The sequence below is a fragment of the Heterocephalus glaber genome, unplaced genomic scaffold (assembly GCF_053883595.1).
Source record: "Heterocephalus glaber isolate CG9 unplaced genomic scaffold, H.glaber_assembly_v1.0 deba00001509, whole genome shotgun sequence".
Lineage (NCBI taxonomy): Eukaryota > Metazoa > Chordata > Mammalia > Rodentia > Bathyergidae > Heterocephalus > Heterocephalus glaber.
In genome coordinates, this window is record NW_028258325.1 from 39,973,459 (window position 1) to 40,001,136 (window position 27,678).

Below are 27,678 nucleotides of genomic sequence, written 5' to 3' on the forward strand. Positions count from 1 at the left end.
ATGGATTCCAATGAATTTCCTAAACTTTTCAAAGGAACCAGTTGACTCATTTTAAAGAGATTCTCCAACAAAATCCCTGTAACAGAACCTGGAAATGTGGAGTCTCTCCATGGTTAGGCATTAACTATGTAGGTAGATTTCTAATACTAATAAGACAGTAGCATAGAGACCATGATCATGTAGAAGGTCCTTAAGATAGGGAGCCAAAAATGCTAGGCAAGGATGCTAAATTTGGCCAACAGTACTAAATTTTTGGGTGGAGTTCTGCTACTTCTCATTTCTCTAATCATAACAGGAAGGATTTGACTTCCCATGTTTTTTTTTTAAATGCATCTCTTCCTTTCCACACTCACTACCGGTTTCTTATTTCAGATCTTTATTTCATTTCTTGAACACTGTAGTGCAATGATGGTGAACCTTTTAGAGCTTTCAATGATACAAACAGTCCACTGTGGCACACATGCCATAAGTTCACCACCACTGCTGTCGTGCCTCCACTATTCAAGAGTACTAGCTCCAAATGGAAAACTATCATTGGGATGGCCACTGTAATTGGACCAAAGCCTCCAGTATCTGTAAAGACCTCTACACAGACTAGTGATATGGACAAAACATATAAATCCCCCATATGGCAACTATTCCACCTTTAGAATATTTCATTGATCTGAAACCTCTTACCCTTGTTCACCATTTTATTTGGCTGTCTCCTTTTCATGCTTCACATTTCAGCTTTCTCCAGGAAGTCTTCTTGTCTGTCCTTCTCTAAGTCACTCTCATGCTATGTCCTTTCATCATAACAGTGATACTACTTGGTATTAGAATATCTAGGGGGAGAGAGAGAGAGAGATTCTAAACCAGAGATAAGTAAATAAGGATTAAGAAGATTAGGCATCTTGTGTGATTGTAGATGAACTATAAAAGGGGACTTCTTCCAGGGCAACTAGCTCAATATGGTATTGACATCCATTTTACCATTGGCAAAGTAACATTTCTTTCAGTGATTAGTGGAACAGCTTGTGTTAGAGGAATAGGAAGTACCTACTAACCTCCCAAGCTCAGATTTGTTAGACAACAAGTTTAGCTGAGTTTGGTTATTTTTACCTCCTGATAAAAGTCAGATTATCTTTCCATACCTCATTCTTGTATATTTTTAAAATATATTGGAGCACATAAACATGTGTTAGCCACTTTGGTCTTTCTTTTGTTCCATTTTGAGCATTTAAGTGAAGAAACAAATCACAAGACAGCTAAAATCCACAATACCATGTGCTTTGAATATGTTATTGAACTTCCTAATAAGGAGCTAGGATGGTGTGCAAGTAAGGTTTTCAAAGGGTGAATGATAGATTACTTACAGAAGGATATCAGACTGATTTTAGACAGTGATTCTTAGAGTTCCAGAGCTTAACTTTCTGAATCAAACCTTAACAGGATGGTGGAAGCTAAGTAGTAAAGGGTGATGGTTCTGTGAGCTTCAGTTTGAACTTTAAATTCATTATTGTGTATTTTGGTATTTTTACAAAACTCAGTGAAAAATACTCAATTGAAGATGAAGAAGTTCATAAAATGTATTTACTATAAAGAACCTAGAGGGCTGGGGATTTAGCTCAGTGGTTTCAGAGCCTGCCTCTAAAGTGCAAGGTCCCGAGTTCAATCCCAGGTACCAAAAAAAAAAAAAAAAGAACCTAAGTGGGAGAGTAAATAAAGGAAAACTGTATAACTATATACAAGAGGGTTTTAGCAGCAATGCAATAAGAGGCTGACAGTAGACTTATTTTTAAAGGTACATCATATTTCATAACTGCTAATTCCAAGAGGTCAACTGCCAGATATGGAAGCACTTAGCACGCTCACACACTCATTCAGTTTCCTTTCTATTGGGATGAGACACAAGTGATGGTAACAAATTATCCTAGAGATAAATAATATCCAAAATGATTAAACAACTTTAGTCTCACAGCTCTTCAGGCCTAAACCCTGTGATTATTCTTGCCTTCTCTCTTAGTCTAGACATTTACACAGTGATGTATGAGCAACCCTTTCAGCTCTACCTTTAAAATATTTCTAGAAACTAACCACTGGCTTCACAGTTGCCATTCTGACCCAGGCCCAACCCATCTCCCCCTCGGATTGTTAAGATCACCTCTTGATTGGTCTCCTAGCATAAACCATTGTGCCCCATAGTTAATTCCCAACAAAACAAAGCTAGAGGGATCCTGTAAAACATAGGTCAGACTGTATCAGTCCTCCACTCAAATCCTACTAGGCCTTTCCAATTTACTCAAGGTGATATCCAAAATCCTAACAGAGAACTGTAAGGCTTTCCAAGATTTTGTATCTCTGATTTCACCTATTGCTACTTCTCACTACTATCATGTCATTGCCCCAAACTGCAGTGCCCCTGACACTGTTTTGCTGTCCTTTCAGGCAAAGCTCTTCCTTGGGGTCTTTCACTAATTGTGCCCTTTGCCCAAAGTGCTCCTTCCCCAGATACTCTTATGGCTTCCTCAGTCACCTCTTTCAGATTTTTGCTCAAACATCATGTTCTTGGTAAAAACTTCCAAAGCTCAAAAGCTGTCACTGACCCACGTCTATCATTTTCTCCCTGCTTCCCTGCTTTAGCCTCCATATCAATTACTACCATCTAACATATTAAGTACTTTATAGCTATCCAACCAGGGCAGAGAGATTGCTTTCTTTGTTGACTCCTGATTTCTCTGAACGTGGAATGGTGGCTGCCACATATTTAGTGCACGTTTTCATATAAATAAATGTGTAAATAAATTGGAGATACAAGGGGGGTCTAGGTGTAGAGATTTTGAAAGGAAAAACAATTCACTTCACTTCAACTTTTTCTAGTGATTGTAGAATTGACTTGTAATTCTTAAGTGTCTCAATCTTCCTGCCTTTTCAAATAAAGTATTAAGGATTCCCTCTTGCTGGCAAGATTTCAATAGAAGGGCTGCTTACCTATTGCCCTGCATTTGTGCTCATCCCAGCTGGCCCACTTCCTCTGAGCTTTTTTTAATCTACTTCTCTTTAGACACAGCTACTCCTCCCCAAGATCCCCCAAACCTGTTAGTAGATGCCAGTGGGGATAACAGATTTACTACAGGTTGGAGGATAATATGGCATAGAAATGTTCTGCATTTTCATGTGTTGACAATCACAAAATGATAACATTTGTACACCCCACTGAGAAACTGGTCTATATGGGGCTTGGCATAAAATTTCATTGTATTTTTTATATAACAGAATTATAATACATTTGGAGAAAGTATAAAACTTTGGATTTTTATAAAAAGTCTTTATACACTTTAAAATTTTTATTGAAGATCTTAATAATTTATTGAGAAGCTTTTGCTTGCTCTGGTGAATGTTTTTTTCCATTTTTTAAAACGGAAATGTAATTGATGTACCATAACATTTAACCAACTAACATATACAGCCCTTCTAAGTGGTTTGATTTTAATGCATTTTCATCACGTCAAGTGGAACCTTGTACAGATTAGCAGTCATTTCTCACCACCCACTCCCCCAGCCTCTGTTAGCCACTACTCTACCTTCTATTACGAGCATTTCATAAAGAGAGAAAAAGGCCATGTGAGTATTTGTACGCCTGTCTTCTTTCTTTGAGCATTTTATGAGATTTTTGTGCTTGAAATGATTGTATACAATATTTAATAAATTCTTAATAGTGATTTCTTCAAATTGTTGATACAATAATTACTATGGATAAGAAACACGCTTCTCAACAGCTGACATTATCCTTAAAGACTCTAACAGTTTGTTATTAGTTGAACCTCATAAATTTATCTTTTTGTCGGTCAAAACTGGTTCAATTTGGTAGCTGCATATGGTTCCAAACTAATAGTTCGATGAGTAAATAATAGTAAAATTTATTGTAATAATGTGAGTGGATTTTGAATCCAGTTCAGTTTTTTCATGTCAAGCCCTAAACTGAGGAACGTAAGTGCTAAGAAGCAGTTGCTATTGCTGGCTTGGATTCCACTGAAAGGCCATGTCAGCTGTGAATGGAGGGAGGTGTCCAGGATATGTTAAAGCAGAGAACTGGGACTAGGCCTGGAGCTGCACTGGCCCAGTCTCCTCACCAGTCCTGCCAAACACTCCTTTAGACTAACGCTGCTTGCTGCGCATTTTGGGGAACCTGAAACAAAGGCTCTCCATCATTAGCTACTCGGTTGGTATTTGCCTCGATGGGCCCCAGAGAACCCAGGTCCCGTGCAACTGTCATAAGAGCTGTAAGAATGGCATTTGACCTCTAAGGAACACAGTACACAGGAGAGAACTAGCTTAAAAGTGAACATAAGACTCACTTTCTGGAAGTCACTCAGACATACCCACCTAAGAATTTTTTTTCATTAATCTTCCCCTGTAGCTCAAGGTTGTGTTCATTTCCATATAGGCTGCATCCCTTTTTCTCTCTAAAGGGAACGATACCCCTTCCTCTCACCTTCCCTGGCTAGTATGGAAATATGTATCACTCAGTAAAATACATACCTCTGTCCTAACTACACCTGCTCAGACCAAAGCTCTGGGACTTGTCTTTGTCTTAGTAAGAGACTGATGGATTATCTTTCCTCAGCTAAAAGGGCCATTGCTCCATATAAATAAATGTTATTGTCTTGTTGACAGTGTTTTTCTTCACATTACAAACAGGATTAAGAAAAAGCTGACAGGCTTATCTGAAACTCTGGAGCAGCTGGGATCTCTGCCAATGTGAAGCTTCCCTTCTTGACATTCTGTATAATCAATGCATTGCAAGGATTTTCACGAGGTTAAAATAGCCTGGTCTCTTATTGAAGAAAGGAACTCAGGTGATATAAAGAGAAGGAAATGTAATTTCTTATTTTTTTAAATGCACACTCATAAAATAATGATCTAAGTTGCAGCCAGTAAAAATGTATATATTCTTTTTCTTTCCAAAACCATAGAATTTCTTCTCTCACCAAGACAGTTGTAGTCATAGGATTGTTTTACCTTCTCTCAGCAAAATACATTTGCCACTCACCTTTCTAATTCATTAAAAGCTATGCTCAATAGCACACAGTGAAGTGCTCGTGTTATGGGTCTAGATGTCCCCCCAAAGCCTCATGTGGTCAAAGGTGGCTGTTTCAGAGGTGGCTGAATCTAGAGTGTGTGATGCTGGGATTAAGGGCATGTGATTGCTAAACCAGTCCACAGATTGGTTTGGCAGCACCCTAATCCTGGTAATCTGGATAAGATAAAAGGGGCAGAAAGATGCTGTTAAGATTCCCTTGTTGCTTTTGCTTCCAACTGTTTCTCCTCTCTGGTGCCCCTCTGTCATATGCCACTCTGCTTTGCAGCCAGCTGATTACAGACTGAAACCTCTACAAACTGTAAGCTAAATAAACTCTTTCCCTTTTAACTTTGGGTGTCGGATATTTTGTCTCAACAACAAGAGAAAATAACTAAGACAGCTAGGAGTGAGGTGTGGTATTCTTGGGCTAGCTCTTTCTTTTTTCCTTTTTTTTTTTTTGGTACCGGGGATTGAACTCGGTTCCTTGTGCTTGCGAAGCAGGCAGTGGAACCACTGAGCTAAATCGCCGGAAAAAAACAACAATGACAAAAAAAATCCTGCTAGCTCTTTCATTTACTCTTTACCAGAGAACAAACTCGAGGACCTTGCACTTGCAAGGCAGGCAGCAGAACCACTAAATCCCTGGCCCTCTTTCATCTACTCTTGATGCTGAGCAATGGCTTATTGCCAGACAAACATAAAAGCCAATATTATGACACCAGATATTTGCAAAAGGAAAGAGTTTTATTGAAGGTCAATCCACTTGGAGACAGGAGGTAAGCTCAAATCTGTCTCCTGGATTGCTGGGAGGAAAGGAATTGTAGCAGCCAGAGGTCAGGGTTGATTGCTTGTAACTGGTTCACATCAACATGCTGGTCCAGGGGACCTTGTAGATAGATAATTCTGGTCCATCCACCATAAAACCTTATTCTCCATCCTCAGGTTCCACTCTGGGAGATTCTCTGTCAGGCTCCCATAGTCACTTTGGGTTAGGACCTATGGCTCTGCACCTGCATCCTCCAAAACAGCTTGAAGAGTGTCTAAGAAGAAGGATGTTGTCATTTTGTGGCTTGGTTTCATTATCTTGCTGTCTTGGTCAAGTTGCTTTAGCTCTTTGTGCTTGGGATTACTCAGCTTTAAAAGAAGAATGAAGGGCTGAATAGAAGATTAAACAGATGTAAACTGCTCAGGACCCTGCCTACCATAGAAATGGTTCAGCAGCACTCTGCAAATATTAGGAAAAATAAAAACGAGAAAGAATACTGTGATCATGTTAAAATTAAAGCACATCTACAAGGGACAAATTTAATTGCCAGAGGCATTAATAGCTCTGTTTTTTTTTCTTTCCAAAAATTAGTCAGAAAACTGATCATGGGAAATGTCCTAATCTATACTTGAGTAATAAGTATGCTAATAAGTATGAAGAAGCTATACATAATGGTGATGTCTGTAATCCCAGCACTCAGGAGGCTGAGGCAGGAAGATCACAGCAAGTTCGATGCCAGTCTGGGCTACATAGTGAGTTCAAGACCAGCCGGAGCTATATGGTGAGATCCTGTTTCAAAATAAAAGGACAGAGAAGAAGTAATGGTTAATTGATTATGATCATGAAAAATCAACTTTTACATATAGCCACTACTATACACAAAATATTTTGAAGCAAGCAAAAATCTCCATATTACTTTACATGTTACATGTTAAAACAATGGGCTAAAAGAGTGAAAATATTTTATTTTCATCTTTAACTAGATAAGAAGTATCATTGGTCAAGGGAGAATCGTATTTATGACTTTATACATATATTTTCTAGTAATTCTAATAATTTCTAATAATTTTTACTCTGTTGCTGTCATACTACTCCTTGAGTATGTTTAAGAGAGGAGAAAATGTAAGGTAGTGAATCCATAACTACTGTTTATTAAGTACCTGTGCTCTACACAGTGATAAGTACCTTGTCTTCTGTCTTAATAACACTAAGGCGCATATTACTGGGCTCACTTTACCTGTGGAGCACAGTAATCATATACTTAAAAATTTGCAGAGCTAAGACTTAAAACCAGGTCAAACCAAGGCACTTATTTCCCATTGGTAATTAGTTATGAAGCTATTAGTATTGAGAATTCAAATAACTTTCCAGCTGGAAAAGGTGAAATTTCCTTAATCTATATCATATACTTTGAAAATTAGTTTTTAAAAAACTTATGGAAAGCACATAAAAATTGGATACATTTCTGAACAAATATTTCAATATATATGCTAATTTGTTTCATTTATATGAATAGTTTATCTTAGTTGGTTGAAAAGGAAATTTGAGTTATTATCTGTTTCTTTTTTTGTAGGAAAGAATCTTTTTGGTTTATATCTTATACTAAATAATTACTTTGAAGATACTAATATGTAGTGTAATAACTATTATTATTCTTTTACTATTTGATTATGAAAATTTGTTTTATTTTTTCAAAGAATAAACAATAAGAAAGTGAACATATTTTTAACTTTAGAAATGACTATTTGAATTCATACTTACATTTAAGTAGCTAATGTGTCAAATTAAGAATTTTATGGGCTTTTTCACAAAATATATATAACTCAGAAGAAAAGTTGGATAATAGAGGATTATTTGGAAAAAGAAAACCCACTTTGAAAGTGGTCATTTCCAATGACCTTCATGACATTTATAAGTTTAAATTTTGAATTTTTCATTAAATATATTTAAATTCAAATGATACACAGAACACTAATAATAATCTTGCTTCACTCATCTAATACCTGCCCTCTGAGTACATAATTTTGATGTGTATCTTGCTACATATTTTGTATATCAAAAAATATGCAAACATAAATAATCCATAAGGATAATTTATATTACAGTTTCCCATTATTCTATTACTGCATTTTAAAAATTAAATATATCTGTATATGTATATTTTCTTCTGAGACAATGTAAACATTAGCCAGTGATTCTCCACTCTTGATGGACATAAGAATCATGAGATAAGCTTACAAAAAAACCAAAACAAAAACAAAAAAAAAGCCAGACAGAAATTGCCAGAGTCCTGCCCCACAGATTCTAGTTTAATTGGCCTGGGTGGGGCCTTGGCCTCTCTGACTCTGAGGTGCAGCTAGGTTGAACCACTGATTTAAGCAATCCGAACAGGCTGCAAATGCCAGCTCATGTCTGAATTGTTCAGGTATGTGCCCTCCCAGAAAGGCTCTACACTGGGTTACAACTATGCTGAGCCAGGAAACCCAAGGTTCCCTCAGAAAACTGATTAGGAGACATAAATTTGTTTCATCATATGTTGTGTTAGAGATGGTCATATGCCTGCAAAAAGTGGTACTAGGCCAGCATTTTCAGAAGCCATGGAAGTACATGTGTACACGTAGTACAGTGTGCTGTACTAAGACTGGGTTTATCCCAGTGTTGACTAAGTTCTAGAGATTTGTCCTTACCTGTAATAGGGCATCACAGGAAACCACACCCAGCCTTGTTCCTTCTCATCTGGCAGAGGTACCTCCTAGAGGGTGCAAAAACTTGTTTGGCCTCTCTTGGGTTGACAGTTTTCAGCTCTTGTGTGTCCTAGTGAGAACTGCATTAATATGGCAATTAAATATTTGCATGATCATTTAGTTTTCTTCACTCTTGCTTTACATTTGATAGAACGGAAAATAGAGACAGGAAATAGGATAGTTGTGGAGCCTCTCTCCCCACTTCCCGATATTTTTTTCCTTGGGATACAACAATTGGCAGCCAGTGATTATCAGGTTTTGTTCTGAATTATTCTGAAAGTTCTGTCTTCTTTAAATGGTCTTTCTCCTTCTCAAAACATTTACCTGGTCAGAAGTTTGGAGAGACCAGATGTATTTCAATTATAATTTGTCTTTAATGTGAGTTTTAAGTGAACAGACCTAGCAGCGTATGACAAAGTCACATTATCCTGACTTAAAGGAACAGGAGGGCAAGAAGTGAGAAAAAAAGAATATAAAGTCATAACTGTGGTCTTTTTTCTCAATTTCTTTTCTAGTTATTAGACTAAAACATTAAATTTTTAGGTTTGGTCTTTTTACCTTCCAAAAAATGATCATTAAGTGTTTTAAATGTAGATAAATGAGTGAATTGCTCAACAGAATTGTAGGAAAACAAGAATAACGAAACCTCCAACCGCCAGCAAGCTGTCCTGCACGGTGAAAGCGAGAGCCTGGACGCTGCGGGTCACCGGGGCATGTGCTCCGGGCTGGGCAGCCCATCTGGGCTGTAGTCCGCAGCTGGAGCCAGAGCCCCGCAGCTGCCAGGCTCCGCCCGGCTACGTCACGCGAGGCGGGGAGACTGGGGAAGCGAGCGGAGGGCGAAGGAGGTCGGAGGCCGCGGCGCCAGCTCCGGGGCTGAGTTTGAAAGCTGTCTGGGAAAGCGGTTTTTTTGAATTTAATGTAATTTTTTTGTTTGCTTTTTGTTTTTGTATTTATCTCAAAGACAGATGGCTGGCTTGGAAGCATAACTCGCACCCCACCATCATCTCTGGATTTGTACTTGATTCTTTTCTTGCACCTTGAGACTGGATTTCGTTATGGTGTGATGTGTTTTCTGGGGAGGAATTGGTAAGTAAGAACCGGCGAGCCTTTCTACTTTTTCCGACTCTTAAGCTTCACTACCAGCCTCCCTCCCTCTCTCTCCCTCTCTCCCCCCCCTCCTCCCTCCCCCAAGCCCTCCCCCCTCACCTCTTCATCCTGTCCTTTTTAGGTTTAATGACAGGGCTGACAGGGCTCAAAACAGAGTTCAGGGCTGCTTCTACACTTTAAAATGGAGAACTGATTACACCATTTTCACTTACTTAGTTTCTATAGGGAAATTATTTTATATATTCTGAAAGCTGGGTTTTATAAAAAGATTAATTGTGGACACACACACACACACACACACACACACACACACACACACCTTCTGTCATTTCCTTGTGAAATCCAGTAGTTTAAAGCAGTTAGGGCTGGCTGCCCCCACAAAGGTGAAATGGAAAAGTGTTGGCAATTTAGCCCAGCAAATGCACACGGGTTTATTCCTTAGGAAGAAGAAAAGTGTTTAGACTGGACCTTGCTCAGAAATAGTTTTGAAAGGAACATTACCAAACAGAACAGTCCGCATTCTTCCCAGCAAACACTAACTTTGAGAAACTGAGTTGCTATTTGGGGCACCCTTCATTTTCCATTAAGAAACATGCAGTCGTATTTTACCACATACAATGAGTAAAATATGTGATGGGTGGTTAATGAATTTTTGCAGTATAGAGTCTTATTGGTGATTTGGCACTATGCCTTCAAAAATAATACGTTTTAATTATTCGGATACATCGAGATATGCTAGCTCAAATATTTAGCAAGTTATCTCAATAAGACCAGTTTCCTCTTCCTTCTTTTCATGACAAGTCTTTGCAAGGAGGAAACAATTCTATATGCTCCCGGCAAGCCTCTGACTAATCTACCTTGAAAGATGGACCAAAAAGGTTAGGGACCCCTTATCTACCATGATATTGTTTCCACGTTTAAATTGGGCCAGCTCACATTTCTGTGAAAAGTATCACTATCATAAAAAAAAAATTTCTTTTTGTTTACTTAGAATAACTCCTTCAGTGCCCCTGTGTGAGGCCCCATTCTTGTCTACTCCAAAATGTAGTAAGTGCTTCTTCTGGAGTGTTTATTATTCTCATTACAAATACATTTTACTTACATTGAAATTAGCTTTTTTTATCAAAATGAGATCTACTATCTGTATGGAAAAACAAGTTAGCAATATTCAAACAACTTTAGGATGTTTAAAAACAACAGTATAACAACATTTGTTAAAGTGCATGAAAAAATGGAGAATTGAAGCAGTCTAAAACAGGATGTGGGGAATGTCTGACCTTGGCATAGGAAAAAATAAGTACTTTCTTGCTTAGTGTCTAAAAAATTGAATAGGATATTATTTATTTTGGTATTGTCAATAAAATTAAGGGAAATGCTCAGAGTTTGATTATAAATCCTGAGAATAAAAATGCTCATTTGTTAGACAAATTTACATTTTAGAATCAATTTTAAAAGTTTAAAAACACCCACATATTCAACCCTTCATTCCATGTTTTGCTTATGGTTTGATTTAGTTAAAAATCTTTTTTTTTTTTTTTTAACAAAGGGAATTATTTTAAGAAAATACTTTTAGCAAGCAAGACTATTTGGGGACTATCAAAGCAAAACACACTAATGAAGATAAACTTTACAGATTGTCAATATTTAAGAAAAATAGAATTTATTAGCTCTAGGAAAAATGTTTGCTGGGTGCTATTAGCGTATCTGGTTGATAGTTATAGCAGCTGAACAACTTATCATTTTTCAATTGTTATATTTTATTGAAAACATTATTCCCTCCCTAGTAAATGGATTTATTTCATTTTCAAAAGATTTCAGTCATAGAAGTACTAGTGATACTAACTTTGTAGAAAAATTGTGCCTCAATGGAATCTACATTCATGGTGTTCAATGAAGGGTAGGTATATTAATACAGCTACATGAGGCAAAATATGTAGTATTGGACAAATAACCCTAAGTCTATTAATATATCCTAAGTAAATTGCATGATTTCTTTATGAAGATTTATAAATATAGTCGCTGTAGTGTTACCTATAATATGAAAAAACTACAAACAGCCCAGTAACAAAATATTTAAATTAAGTTAATGTTTTATCTATCTATAGATACAAACAAAACCCACATAGTTTTGAAAAAATTATGATTAGGAAATATACTTGCAATTATTGAGTGAAAAAGGCAAGATTTAATACTATGTTATGTTGAATGTATAAAATATAATTTTGAAATAAATATCTAATAATTATTTATTCAGTAAATATTTATTAAGCCCTATGTATCAAGCATTGTTCTAAATTAAAACATTGAACAACATTGAGCAAGACTTTTTGTTTGCATCTAAATTCTTTCTGCATCATTGGATAAATATATTAATATGTCATATACCAAAATATATGTACACACATATACACATATTTCTAGGTGGTGCAGTTATAGATTTGATTTTCTTTTTTAAAAATGTCCTGACATTCCCAAGTCTTAACAGTTTTTACTTTTATAGTCAGAAAAATACCACTTTCAAAACTATCACCAAGAATGGATTGTGGATGTGTAGCTCAGTGGTAGAGTGCTTGCCTAGCATGCAGGACGTCTTGAGTTTAATCCCCAGCACTGGAAAAAAATCCAAGAAATACCATTAAACAAAATAAAAAGACAAATGCTAAGCTCTATATTTTTACATTCTATTATTCCCTTTTCAAAAGACATTACTAAAAGCTGTGATTTTATAATATTGCTATGATTGGAACATTTTGTGTCTCCCTGCTCCAAACTCCTAAATTTATTTATCGAGTTCTTATCACCAGTGTACCTGGTATTAAAAGGTTGGGACTTTGGATAATGATGAGATCGTGTGGATGAAGCCCTCAGGAATGGGATTAGTGCCCTTATAAAAGAGGCATAGAAGGCTGCCTTACCCCTTCCATCATTGTGAGAACATAGTAAGAAGGTGCCACTGTGTACCAAAAAACAGTCCCTCATCAGACAAAAGTTGTTGGCACTTTGATCTTGGACATCCCAGCCTCTTGAACTGTAAGAAATGAGTTTCTGGTTTTATTTTTTTTATAAGACTACTAGTTTACAGTATAATTTGCTTAGCAATCCAAATGGACTAAGACAGAGATATATGAACATCCCTACAAAAATGTCCCCCAGTGAAAAATAAAGTTGTGTAGTTTGAGAATAAAATGAATTGTATAAGGTTGGGAGTATGCATTAACTTCCCAATAATCAAAGAAGTTCAATATAGCACTAAGTTACCATATACATATATTATGTCAACAAACATGGGAAGCAAATCAAAATGTGTGAAGATATTGGGAAGACTATTCAATGATATGAAGAATATTTTTGATATTCTGTAACAAACCAAGTTACAAAATGATATCCTAGTTTTGAAAAAAAATTAACCTATGCACAAAACTAATTTATTGGTGAAAAACAAACCAAATTTTAATAGTCCTTATGTTTAGGTGGTAATATTATAGATATCTCTTTTTTCTCATGATATTAATCTGTTTCTAGAAATTTTCAGCAAATTTACGTTAGTTATTAAGGAAAGAAGTCACTTTCTTAATAGAAAAACTTGTCCTGCCTAGAATGAAAAGCACACGCATGATATTAGCTCTCCTCTCTTTCACAGGGTGCCACACTCCCTATGATATATAATTTCATGTCGAGTATTATTATTGGAGTTATGTTTTCTGGTGAGAACATTAGGATTAGAAAGGAAATCATGAGGCAAAGTTTAATCCTGCTCACACTCTCTTTTCTATTCTTTTCTGAAATCAGTCATGTTGGACTGAAATGTGCTTTATTTCATTTTGCTTTCCTGTTGACTGCATCTGCTAGGATCTGATACTGTTAGGCCTTAACTAAATACTCCTTAATTGATCATCCTAAAATATACTTATTTGATTTAAGGTCTTTTTGAATTAGGCAAATGATTGCAACTTCATTTTGTTAGTAAAAAAAACACAATTCAACTCTATATGTAGGATAGGTGAAAAAGTTGTAATTTTCTTGGTATGAGAAGGAAAGTGGAAATGAATTTTTTTTTTTTTTTTGGTACCGGGGATCGGACTTGGGACCTTGTGCTTGCGTGGCATGCACCAGAACCACTGAGCTAAATCCCCAGCCTAAGAGGAAATGAATTTTGAACTGTCCCACATGTTGTAAAACCTTCAATTTATAATATTGATAATTAGCATGATTTCAAAACATTCTAATTTGCTTTAAGTAGACTATAAAAATATATAGGACATAGTTAAAATATCCTTTTTTCTTTACTTCAAGCTTTTTCTAGAGATTCTTTTTGATCACCCAGACTCTACTTACCCTGTGATATTTCCTGGTTGAGAAATCAACATTTTTATTTTGTCCAGAGAGAAAAATGCCTGAGTCTGAAACATTGCACTTTTAAGATCCCTGAGCCAAGAACTGAAAGTGAAATGTTTTCAGTGGGGTTAAGGAACTTTGAAAAGTAATTCTTACTTTGAAAAGTAATCCCAGACTGGCTTTCTTCTCCCAAGTTGCCATGGAGTTGCCATACATGCCAGGGAGTATGGTGGAGCCAAGTGCAAGCCCATCTCATATTATTTTAATTATTAGAGCAAAAAGGTAGCTTTCCTAATGAAACAATTTGTCCAAGAATAAAGAGCACAGAGATGGTATTATCTACCCACCCACTTCACAGAATTCCTTGGTCTCTTCATTTCCTTTCTTCTTTCTTTCTCATTAATTTTCTTGGCTAAACAGATTGATGGTTCATTTTTGCAGATTCATACCTGCACATAACATACTTTGGTCATTTTTTACCCCTGCCATCACCTCCCTTTCCCTACCCTCCTTTCTAGTTTGACATGGGGAGGGTGTTAATGTGTATAATATATTTAGTCCGTATCCTTCCTCTCTGTTGCTGTCCTCATACCCTCTCCCCCTCCCTCTTATTTCCTTCTTCTTGTCTTTATTATATAAAATTTTATCTCAAGTATCATTGTTTCTGAATTGCATTTGCTGGTGAGAACACTTGGATTAGAAGGGAAATCCCAAGGCTTCATTTGGGTCATGGTTATGAGGGATAAATTGATGATAGGAATATGTGGATAGGATATATAATTTTAGGGATGTAGTATTGTAAGAGGCAGGGGACAAAAGTCGAGCCTGGATGAAAGGTATAGGGCCACGTGAAGAACATAAGAATGAGTTGAGTTGTGGTCTTGCCTTTGCTGGTCATTGGTTCTGTTGTCACTGAAGTATCTACTCAGAGATCCTTTTGGAAGTCTCATGTGACCCCACCCCTTGTTAAGTTATTGATAAACTGTGTTCTAAAGCACATTACTCAGTGTCTGCAGATGAGTCTCCCTCCCTGCACCCATCCCAATGTGCCTTTCACATTTGGAAGGAAATCTTTTAAATGTCCACATCATATCACACTCCTCTTAAATATCTTCAACAATTCCCTACTCTTCCAAACTAAATGTAGATTCTTCATTTTAACAGTTAAGGACTTCAATGTAGTCCTAAAGTAGATTCCATTTTACAGTAATTTTATATCAGTTCTTAATTTGTACTTGAAACTGCAGCCATATTAATCTTCTCTGAGTTACTTAAGTGAATTAAGTTTCCAGCCTCCTTCCTCTTCATAATAACTACTTTTTCTAAAATCCACACATCCTTCCTTATCAGGACTCTAGACATTTACCCAGACTTACTTAAAATGCCTTCTCTCTTCTTCTGGGTAGCCTTTCCTCTTTTTCCTCTCCATCCTCTGACTTCATACCATGCCTTCTCATAGTACAGTTTATTTCCTCAAATTCAAGTACTGCATGATTACCCTAATTTTAATCTTTCTTAATTGAATTGAGTATTTTTGACCTCTTTCTGAAGTATTTTATTCATCTCCAAAGTACTCAGTACTGAATCTAAATCAGAGTAAAATAAATGAACACTCAGAGCTAAGCTCCTAAAAAAAAAATGGAGATTTTAGTTTTCTAGCCTCTATAACAATTTCTGGCATATAAGAAGAACACAGAAAATATCAGGCAAGTGAATGAAGTGATTCAACACTTTCAAAGTATTAGGTGCATTACTGAACAAACCTCCTTGCCAAGCTTTATGAGGTAGGTGATAGTATTTCTGTTTTACCATCTTGTGAACTGAGGCTTAGAGAGATTAAAAGTTTGTGGTCAGTGGCCAATTGTGAGTCTATTTACAAAGCCTCTATTCTTTCTGTTAACTGCAGGTGAATTTGTTTGGTTTCGAAAACAGTTGATTACAGTACATATTATCTACTTATTCAAAATGGATGTGGTTTGGGGGGTGGGTAGCACTGAGGAAATTATTAGAATTCAGTATTTATCATGAATCCATTTGTAATTCCAGGGAAGACAATTGGCTTCTTTTTTTCTGTTACTGGGGATTGAACTCAGGACCTTGTGCTTGTGAGACAGGTGCGGTGCCACTGAGCTAAATCCTCAGACTCTTGACTTCTTTTTAATACCATTTCACCTGTCACTTTTGGTATTTATACACTATACTGTACATAGTCATAATTTACAGGCCTTGAGGAGAACTAATCTGTAATTCTATTAAGTCATGTGCTGAAGTAACTTTTAGCCATTGAAAAATAATACTTATTTATATAATATTTATAACACATTTTGAGTCACCTAGTACCTTTGAAAAGCAAATCTACAGGTTTTTAAAAGTACGTTTCTTGTCTGTCATACTGAAATATCCTTTCAATAATGTAACTAAATGTGAAATAGGAAGAAAAGGGACAAAGGGGAAGGGGAAGTAGGAGGGGTAGGGGAAAGGAAAGAAAGGAATGGAATTAATATGAGAAAATGGAAACATGGAAACAAAGTCTTTGTAAATAGGGAGGACTGGAGGGGTTGAAGGGAGGGCAGGGGAAGAGGGAAAAATAAGAACCAAGAGAGACTATGTAAAGGTGCAAATTTCCAATGATGAATGTCATTATATTGTACACCTAAAATGTACCAATGATTAGAATGAATAGTTGATAATGCAAAATAGGAAGAAAAGGTCCAAAGGGGTAGGGGTAGTGGGAGAGGCAGGGGAAAGGATAGAAGGGAAAGGAAAAATTAGGAGAAATGGAAAAAATGGAAACAAAGTCTTTGTAAATAGGGAAGGGTGGAAGGGGTGAAGGGAGGGCTAGGAATGGGGAAAGAATAGGAACCAAGATGCATCATGTAAAAGTACAAGTTCCCAATGAGAAATGTAAATATGTTGTATACCTAAAATGTGCCCATAAAAGAATTTTTTTAAAAATGTAACTAAAATAAATGAAGTAATGTCTATCTGTCTTTATCACATAGCCAGTAACGCCATATATCTTAAAACAAAGACATACTTCACAATTCTTCTTGTAGCTGATTTGTATTTGTAGCTCAGGTGAATAATACCTGAAAGAACTTTAGAAAACATTTGTTAATCTATTGATATAACCTCTTAGTTTAGTAGTAGTCTTTCACTGACTAGTCTTTTTGTTTACCTCCAAATAACTCCACTTCCCTATTTACTATTTCTTTTTTTCTTATCATTCCTTAAGCATGTTATTTTTGCTTTTAAAAAAGTCTATGATTATTCATTGTATGTAAAAAAGTAGTTTCATTAATTATTTAAACTATAATATGTGCATGGATAAAAAAGATTAGCTGCATAAAGAAGGTTGAATGGTAATAAGTCCATGGAGAAACCACATTTATAAATTAAAAGTAAGACTTTGCAGGTAGATTTGAGTTGCCAAGGTTTATGGTTTTCGAAGTATGCTTCCTAGACCGGGAAAATCAGTATCACTTGAGCTTGTTAAAGTGCAATTTCTCAGGTTGTTAAGGTAGGACCCTCAGGTGAGCAGGCCACCATATTCCCTGGGCTTTCCCAGGTAGGTGCCTGACCTACTTTAAAATAACCCGGAAAGACAATTCCATTGAATTTCCTGTATTGTTTCTAGTACTTCTGTGTTATCATGGAGCCGGATGCAAAAGCCATTAATTTAAGACACAAAAGCTATGAAGCAGTCAAAAACACAGTGTTCCATACATAAAGATTTGTGTTGGCTAGCTTTATGTTACTTGATTCCTGGCAAATGATCCCCTTTAAAAATAGAGTTGAATTAAACATTCTTATGTTTCATAAGAGAAAAAGAAGGGGACATTTTTTTCCCTCATCCTCTGATCTCAGATACAGATATTTTTGGGGGATGATTAAAAGAAGTACTTGTACATCTTAAGACTCTCAGAGTTTGTAGAAAATTAAGTTTTCTTAGAGATCCTGCATATCTTTATACAGGTAGTGAATGATACAAATTCCTAATAAAGATGTGATTAATTAATTTGCTATAAAATCAGATTTTAGCATAAAAGTACATATTTCATAGTGCGTATATATTTTATGTATAGGGTATATTCTTATATTTTGGATTTAATCAAGTCAGATTTAGTACCTAATGTGTGCTTAATGTGTTTGCTTATTCTCTTTATCTTACCAGGCACATGTGATGTTGAATATGGTCATTTAAGAAAGTTATAGTTCCACTATGTTATGAAGCTATTAGGAACCAACAGAAAGAATCATGAAATCAACTATTAATTAGGAATTAAAAATCTGGTTTTTCCCCCACTGATTTTAATTTTCTAAAGAGCAAGGAAAGTCATAATGTAAAGGCTTATTTGTGAGACTTTGAGATTATTTTTATATTAGAATTGTGTATTCTATACATAAATATAAAAATATTTTATTACAACATTTATTTGAGTTTTCTTATATGGCATATCATTTAAATTCTATTTTCACAATGAATTTTCATAAATATGCCTAGAACTATCTGGGCATTTAAATAAGCTATCTCTTAAAATTAAATGAGCTGTATCTATAAAATATCTTTTAATGATTTTCTTTGTCCAAAAGAATACTTTAGGAATACACATATTTGCTTTTATGAAGCCAATGAAACTAAGAATAATTTAGTATAAGCTTCTTTCATATTAGTCTGATCAAAAATTGAGTATTGCATGTACACATTCGACCTGTGAACTTGCATGTAAACATTGTTTTTCAGAGTTGAGGCTGTATGTTTGTCTTGCATTTTATATTAAAGAAAACAAAAACTTAAAGGATCACATTTTTTTCTCCACGTCTTAAATGAAGGAGCAATACACCAACTTTTGTGAATGCTTTTCTTTACCATAAATTAGGTTTCATTATTATGTAAAGTAATAAATTTATGATTAAATTAACTTTTGCTAGCGACCTCTGCAGTAGGGCCCAGTCTCCTGCTCAGTATGAGACACAAAGCTGAAGAAAACCTCAAAGACGGAATTAAAGAAAAATATGGGAGCTGGGATGGCCAATGCTGGATCCCCCACAAAAGACCCTGGTCAGTCTCAGCCACTGATTTTTATTGTTCATCAGTTGGGGTAAAGGTGAGGTATGTGTCCGGATGTGTGGTTTGCAGTTTTTATGGAAACCAATGCAGGCAAGGATTTAAAGAGACAAAACATTTTCAAATTAGAACCAAGATAGAAAAATATATGGTTGTAATTAGAACATTGTCCTTCTAGTTATGAAGGTACTAATTGTGGAATGGAATTTGGGTCCACTCTCACCTACACATTATATCAGCCCCCCAGCTTATTCATAGACATTACTCTGGACTTGGCTGTGGCATTAGTGGGGAGGTCATGCTAACCTGCATGCTATCTTGGTGCTTATGAGATGCTTCTGTGACTCACGCAGCTTCAGTCAGACTGCTTCTTAAACTAAGCCAATTGAGGGATTTAACTCTTTATAGCCTGCACTGTTTATTAGCATGCTTTGGGCATAATCAATATTGCAGCTTCCAGCAAACATTAATGTCTTTGTGTAAAATGAGGACTTGCATTTTGATTAAACTTTTATTAAGATAAACATTTTTTTGATTTAAAATTTTTATTTTCATGGTAAAATATTGACAGCCATAAAAATACTTTTAAAAATCAGCATAAAAATACTTAAAAATCAGCCATAAATATGCTATCTCAAAAAATCCAATGTTAATGTTTTTAAAAATATTGTATTGTTTGCATATTATATATTAATATTTGAGATCATATTTGTATTCAAGTCTAAATCATGCTTTGAAACTTTATAAACTTTAATTATCTTTACTCTGTCTCCTCTCTCTCTCTCTATATATATATATATTGCTTTTTCTGCAATACTGAGGTTTCAAACCAGAACCTTTGAACTGACTTATATCCCCAGCACCTCAGTCTTTTTTTATTTTATATTTTGAGACAGGGTCACACTGAGCTGGTAAGTTTGGTAAGTTTCCCAGGCTGGCCTTGAACTCCTGCCTCAGCCTCCCAGATTACTGGCATTATAGGGATGCTGCCACTGTGCCTGCTTAAAAGTTCATTTAAGCATCATTTGTAACAGTTAGGTTATATTTCTATTTATATGTATCACAATTTAACAATTTCTCTATGAATATTTGGGTAGGTACCTTTCTAATGCTGAGTTGAGTGTTTTTCTGTTTAGAGTCATGGAAGATAAACATTTTAAGACATTACCTTATGGCTCTAGAAAAATAAGGAAAATTAGACTCCCCTCAGAACAGTATGAATGCTTACCTTTAGTAACGATTACAGATAAAGAAACCTTGGCTGTATTCAGAGAGAAAAAACCCAAAAAACAATACCAGCTCTGCCTTAGTTACTTTTCTCAGGTTACTAGTGAAGTTAGAAATGTTTTTGCCTATTTATTTGTAGCATGTCAATTTCTGTGTATTTGTTCAGGCTTTTTTGGAAAGCATATTCTTTACAAAAAATATTGAAATTGGAAATTAATAATTCCTAATATTGATTTTTAAAAAATATTGGTTTAAAAATTAGACCATTTTGATGATTGTAAGACTTGTTAGGACGATACTTAAACATTAGAGCAGATCCCACAAATCAGCTCAAATAGTCTATGAAAATTTTAAGACAGATGCATATCTGAATGCATCTTAATTATTATTCAGTTAAAATTTATATTTATCATATTTATATTTATATTTATCATATATATTTATCATATAAAACATTAGAAGGTTAATATTGTACTCAAATTGACTTAAGTAATTGATGGTTCATGTATGGCAGTGACATAATTTAGGATAAGAAAAGCCTATCTATATATGCATCAATAATAAAAGGCTAGGGGCTGGGGATTTAGCTCAGTGATTTCATCGCCTGCTGCACAAATGCAAGGACCTGAGTTTGATCCCCGGTAACAACAACAACAACAATAAAAAATAATAATAATAATAATAATAATAATAATAAAATGCTAGTAGAGGGCAGCTGGGTTACTTTATATGCCCTCCCACTAACTTGCTATGTATTCTTGGGTAAGTCAGTTTCTCTGGACTTAATTTTTCTTGCATATAAAATGAAATATTTAATTGGAATATTTAAAGGGTTTTTTCAGCTTTAAAATTGTAAATTGTCCATTTAAGTTGCTAATTCTTGTCCTAGTCAGCATTCCACAAGCAATAAGTGCTTTTATAATAGTAAGAACAGCTTCCATTTATTGATCTATTATGTCAGATATCTTACATACATTCTTGGGAACTCCTCACAACTACTCTGCAGAGTATGTGTTATTATTGTCACTTTTCCGAAGGGAAACTGAGGTTATTAAGTACCACTGGAGCCCAGTGATAGAGTCAAAATTTGAACTCATGACTGACTAAAAAGATCCCTTCTTTCCATTTTGCCAGTTACTGCTCTCTTGAACAAATGGGATGATTGCTGTAACCCAGGGCTTTTCAATAGCGAAATTCTTGGGTTAGGTTACTTTTGTGAAGGCCTATTTTGTACATTTTAGGATATGTAAGCTGTAGCATCTGTAACTGGCTGTAGCATCTGTAACTGGCTGTAGCATCTGTAACTCCAAATACCTTCCAATATTGCCAAAATTGGTTCCATTCGAAGACCCTTGATCTAATACAATTTAAATAATCAGCAATCTAAACACATATTATTGCCATCTGTGGCAATGATGAGACAGTTGTAGATCACTTTAAAGATCAAGATAGAATTGAACAAACAGACCTCCAACAACAATTGAACAAATAGACCTCACCATTCAACAATATTAGTTATATGGCTTTTATTCTCTGAAGATTGGTCCTTTTTAAAAGAGTATTCTCCATTCCCAGGATGCTCGGTGTACCTCCAAGAACCAAATTGATGTAGTTAATTCATTCAAAAATATTCCTGGAGTCCCTGCTATATATGTCAGACATACATATTCCAGGTTAAAAAAGTGAACAAGATGGTCTTGTAAGGTATCCTGATGTTAAAGAAATAATTTTAGCTCATTCAACTTTATCTTCCTAATAATCTTTCAAAAGCTGCCTTTAGAACCACAGTCCAATCCAGTGTGTTTACCTTGATTTATGACCACATTCACACAGTCCTTATCACTTAGCACTTGGAGTCACCCCTCTGTAGAATGAATGAGTAAAGATAGCACAGTTGAAAATTTGTGTTCTGACAGTTTAAAAAGATATTTTGGCTTTAGTTTTTAAAATGAGCACTTATGCATATGTTAGCTTCATTTCAGAACTTCCTTGTTTATTTATTGGTTAGTATTATAATACTCTTTCTGTTTTCTGCTCTGAAAGTGTGATACATATCAAACTTTGTCTCAAACTAATCTTTGAAATATTTCAAGTGTTGCCGTAACCTCATCAGGTTCATGGCTGCTTCCTTAACTAGCCTGTATGCTCCAGCAGGACAAGAAGCATGGAGTTGGACCACAAAGCTTTGTGTCACTTTGATTTCAGTGTCTGGAAAAGTGTCTGGCTGTGACCTTGTAGACTTTCAGTTTACTAAGCAGATAGGGTTAAGAGATCTCTGGACAGTGAAATGATTTCATTAAGTTAATCTTGCTGGATTTTTATCTTCTTCCTGAAGACCACTGAGATCATTAGTTCAATTTATTTATATTTATAAGCTTTTCTATGGTAGTTAAAAGAGTTACATGTTTACAAAGGCAGCTATTTGGACAGCCAATGGGAGAAAAGCCTATCAGACCCTACAGGAGCATTGAAATCAAAGAAGCTTTCAACTACTGGAAGCAGAATTTAGGAATATGCTTCTGAAGGCTCCAAAGAGATCACTGTATAGAGTACTGTAGTGCTCAGAACACCAGAATTCTCTGAATTATCAGAAAAAAATTATTAAAAATGCTATAATGTCAAACAGGAAAATTGAGTAATACTCTATGATTTCCACCCCAGATGAAATTGTTTTAGTACTTAAAGGGGCAAATTATAAACTGTACGAAAAAAAATAGGAACTTCCTTACTGATAGTTTTACAACAGTGAAATTTAAATACATCATATTTTTAAAAAGAGGTTGCACTTGTTTTATTTCCCTTTTTACATCTTCCTGTTGCTGAGTGTGATGCATGTCTGTTTTAGAGTTGCATGCCTAGATTTAATGTGAAGTATAATAACTTCTGTATGCATATGAGATGCTCTAGTGAGATATCAGGAAATGCCTAAGCTAGTTATGTAGCCTCTAGAGCAAGTGTGTCTATGAATGTCAAGGGTGACAGCCTTTACTGCATGTATGAGAGGTGTTACTTTAATTATTCATCACATACTCATTCCACAAATATTTATTGAAAGTCTAATACTGATAGTGTTCTAGGAAGAGTCTGCATCCATGAACAAAAAAGGTAGAAACTTCTATTCTGATGGAGGAGGGAAACAGACAAGAGCTAAAATGCTAAAATAAATTATGTACTGTTAGACAGTGACATGAAAGTTCTATGAAGAAACAAGGCAGGGGAGAGACCAATGGGAGGCAGACCATGTTCACCTGGAGGCTGTTGCTGCATTTAGTATGGGAGGCTTTAGAGAGTTTTTATGGGGAAAATATCACGGTCTAACTTTGATTTTTAACAGGTCTAGGCTACTGAGGTGGACCAGAAGGTAATGACAGAGGCAATGAAGTGTGGTGTATTCTGGATGTATTTAAAGGGAGAGCCAACAGGGTGTGCTGACCCTCTGGATGGGGTCTAGGAGAGTAAGACCAGACCTCCTGAGGACTCAGTGGCTGCAGAGCTGAGTATCCAGAATGATGGAGCTGCCATCAACTGACAGGACTAATCTGTCAGGATCCAGGTTTGGGAAAAGTATGAGAAGCTCACTTTGACCTGCAGCTTTCTAGAGACATCTGGGCAGTTGGACGCAAAAGTCTGGAATAACAGTTAGATGGAAGAGTTTGTGAAAGTTATCTTTTGATGGCTTTATGGGAGTAAAATAGAAACAAGGTCATCAGCAGGAAAAAGTTGGAAGGGAGATAATGAGCAACAGAGGAGAAAGGAAAAGATATGGAAGAGTTGTGTATGGAATGCAAGGGGCTAGATGGGAAATCCAGTACTACTGCAATCAGTGTGAAGGTCAACTTATGGTTTGTGGTTGGAATTTCAAGCGACGTTAGTCAGGGATGTTAGTGCTTCTCTCTAGTCACTTTCAACTTGCAGATACTGGAGCAGAATATAGAGAGATTTAGGTATACCTGATTTGAATTCAAGTAGGGCACAGGTTTTGCTAAGAAAGATGTGAGAGAAGAGTTAAGCAGTTGAAAGAAGGGAGGGATTACAGTGTAATAATTAGTTTTCTATTTTCATTTAAGGTTTTTAAAACAAGCAAATAAAAATATTTGAGTGTTGTCTTTTTTCAAATGAAGTATGCCTCTAGTATTTTTCCCCTAAATGATTTAGTTCAGTGTTTTTAGGCTAGTCCACTTCTGTTTTTCCTCCCAACCATCACACTTCTTGGTGGTTTGCCAGGGGCAACTCATTGCTCACCTGTTACTGAGACCTGGAATAGCTGCAGAGGTGGTCATTTGCTCTGAGATGTGTGGATTAGCATGGGAAGCCCGGCTGTGCCACTTGGGTGCCTTTGTGAAGCACTCTGAGCCTCACTTTCCTCACAACTACTGAATGGGATAGCAATATGTCCTTTGTTGTAAGGACTAAAGTGGAGGTATATTTATACTCAGCATAGAACTTGGCATATCTCCATAAAGAGGAGAGATTATGATCTTAGGTTTATTGAATTAATACCTCATAACATTGAATAAACAAATGTAAAAAAAAGATCTTATTCTATCACTAGTATCTATGATTACTAACACCAAAACACAGTATTAAAATTGTTACCATCAATATTTAATATGTTTATGTTTATTCAGCTTTAATAATAGATTAAGGGGACTAGGAATTCACTTATAAGTATATGTGAGGTTTTTTTATTAGTTTCAAATAACATAGGTATATCAATATATAACTGCATAATTTACTTACTTTTCTGCCAGTTTAAACCAACTTTGAGCTTAAGCATGAACAAAAGATAACTCGCTTAGAGATGTGGCCCCTTCAAGAAAATACGAGATATAATGAAGAAGAGAAATATTCAAGCTTTCCGTATTTGAATGGAGCATCTAAAAATATAGAAAATGTATATTTACATATAAAATACATAGGTGTGTTCACATATACAAACAGTCCCTAACTTATCGTGGCTCAGCTTACAGGTTTTGACTTTATAGTGGTGCAAAACCAAAACACTTTCAGTAGAATCTGTAGATCAAATTTTGCACTTTGATCTTTTCCCAAGATATTGATGGGGGGGTGTGACCTCTTGGGAGCTTGTGGCTACTCCTGGTCAGGTAGGTAGGTAATCAAAAGGATAAACAAGCAATATTGCATAATAGACTTGGTTGTCTGGGTTCCTTGGATACAGATATTCAATAAGTTACATGAGCTATTCCACACTTTGTTATAAAATGGACTTTGTAGTAGACGAAATGGACTTCGTATTTCATCCATCTATAAGTTGATGCAAGTGTTCAGAGCACATGTAGGGTAGGCCAGGCTAAGCTATGATATTCAGTGTCTACATTCTGAGCCCTTTTTAATTTTTTATGTTTATTTTGAGAAAGGGTCTCACTAAGTCACTGGCCTTGAACTTGTGATTCTCTTACCTCAGCCTGCCAGAGTGCTGGGATTATAGATACACATGTGCCACCATGCCTAGCTGACTATTATGGCTTGTATTTAAATGTCCCCCCAAAGTCTCATGTCAATGAGATGGGGCTATTTTGAAGGTGGCTGAATCTGGAGTGTGTGATTCATGCTGGGCCTGAGAGCACTAGGATTAGGGATTTGAGTGCTACCCGCCCTAAGTAGTCTAAATAAGATAAAAGGGGCAGAAAAATGCTGTTAAGGTCACTTTCATTGCTTTTGCTACCTTGTGTGTGCCATGTTGTTTCTCCTCTGTGATGCCTGTCTGCCATCCACCCTGCCTTGGAGCCAACCAATTATAAACTGAAACCTCTATGACCTGTAAGCTGAATAAATTTTTCCCCTTTCACTTTGGGTGTTGGGTATTTTGTCTGAGCAATGAGAAAAGTGACTAACACTGACTTATTATCTTTTAAACTTACAATGGGTTTATCAGGATGTAAACCCACCATGAGTCAGGAATAGCTATATGTAATACACTCATATATGTAGATATATACATTATATATCTATGCATATGTATATATGTATGTTATGTTTACATAAGTACATAAATATACATTTTATATAGAAAAGCTTTATTGTCACATGAGAGAATAGAAGAACCTTTCTATTTAATATGTATTTGGAAACACTAAAAGTGGATAACATTTCCTAGTATAAAATATACCACAGTTATATTTCATTCCTTTACCATCTCTCATGTTGTATTTCAAAATCTTAACTTGGTCCTTTATCAAAAATGGTATGAAACATGGGACTCGTTGTTGTAGAGCAGTCCTTCCCTCAGTTTGAAAGGCTGCTTCTGTGATATAGAACAGTAACTTTTATTTCGATCTCCCTGGTATCAGCCATAGTGTCCAGCATATGATAGGTTTTCAGGTAATGTTTGTTGAATGAATGAAGTGGGAATGAAATGAACTTGATTTAAATCCTCTTCTCTCAAGATGTTTATAAGCACTATTCTTAGTCAAATTGAACTTTTCCTGTGTGTGTCCTTAAAAATGACAAAACTATCATAAACCTGTCCTTGGTAGTGGTAAAAGCATGGCTTAACTTTTTATAACCATATGAAACACTTCCTCTACGATAATAATCATGAATTATCAGAAGTAATTGCTTTAATTCAGTATTTTGGGTGATGTATTACCTTGCCTGTCTTTGGTATATCTAAAACACAGAATATGCATGCCTACTGAAGATTTAATCCAAGAAGTTCAATTAACAGAAAATATTAAATAGCACTCAAAACTCCAAGATGATTTTATTCAGCAGATTCATCTGACCCAATGGAGAATGCTGAGGATTATGTAACTCCATCATTTTAAATCCAGTTTTCCCAGTGAATAAACTGACCTTTGTTAATGTTATGTCACAAAATCCTGTGTTAGATACATCCACATAAACTGTTTATACTTGTCCTCTTTTCCAAGGTTTATAGGAGGTGAAGGAAAAATCCTTCTCTTGTAGATAGCAGGATAATCATTATTAAGGGACCCTTGTCAGCCTGCCACTTTGGTACAGCAAAGAAACCAACAAAAATATGAAACAATCTTACTGCCATTGTCATTGTCTGAAGTTAAGGAACCAGCCTCCCCAAGGTAGTAAGATGCGGATAGAGAGTGTTGAACAAGTTGGTCAGAGATGACACAGATTGGAGCAAGCCCAAGTTATATCAGGGCTCATGAGGCTTTGGGCAGGGCTATCTCTGATGTGCAGGCCAGGGAGGCTTTGCTATCATGCGTCTACAATGAACAAGTTCCTGTCTTATACTCCTAAGCCTGATGCTATAAATTTCCCTTTACTTCTTATTGACCCTGATGGATAACTTCCTTATTTCTTAAGGTTTGGAATAGGTAAGAACTTTGATCTTTCATTAGTGTTTTCACACTTAGTTGGGAAGAAGGTT

At 35.8% G+C, this 27,678-nt stretch overlaps 1 protein-coding gene and 1 long non-coding RNA gene across 7 annotated transcripts in view; one reads left to right on the forward strand and one right to left on the reverse strand.

The window, feature by feature from the left end:
- Positions 1–5,787: 5,787 nt before the first annotated feature.
- LOC110350216 (uncharacterized) lies at positions 5,788–9,346 on the reverse strand. 2 transcript variants are annotated; one of them, XR_015441410.1, is made up of 3 exons: positions 9,131–9,346; positions 8,516–8,652; positions 5,788–6,617 (listed from the first exon to the last, which is right to left on the reverse strand). It is a non-coding gene; the product is annotated as an uncharacterized LOC110350216 (long non-coding RNA). The 2 variants fall into 2 exon arrangements; XR_002396663.2 differs by having other exon boundaries at positions 9,219–9,338.
- Positions 9,347–9,381: 35 nt separating this feature from the next.
- Atp10d (ATPase phospholipid transporting 10D (putative)) overlaps positions 9,382–27,678 on the forward strand; it is a 117,545-nt gene continuing 99,248 nt past the window's right edge. For all 5 annotated transcript variants that reach the window (XM_004849763.4, XM_087187860.1, XM_004849765.4 and 2 more), the window contains exon 1: positions 9,382–9,658. The gene's annotated coding sequence lies outside the window, so the exon portion shown is untranslated. The remainder of the gene's footprint in view (positions 9,659–27,678) is intronic.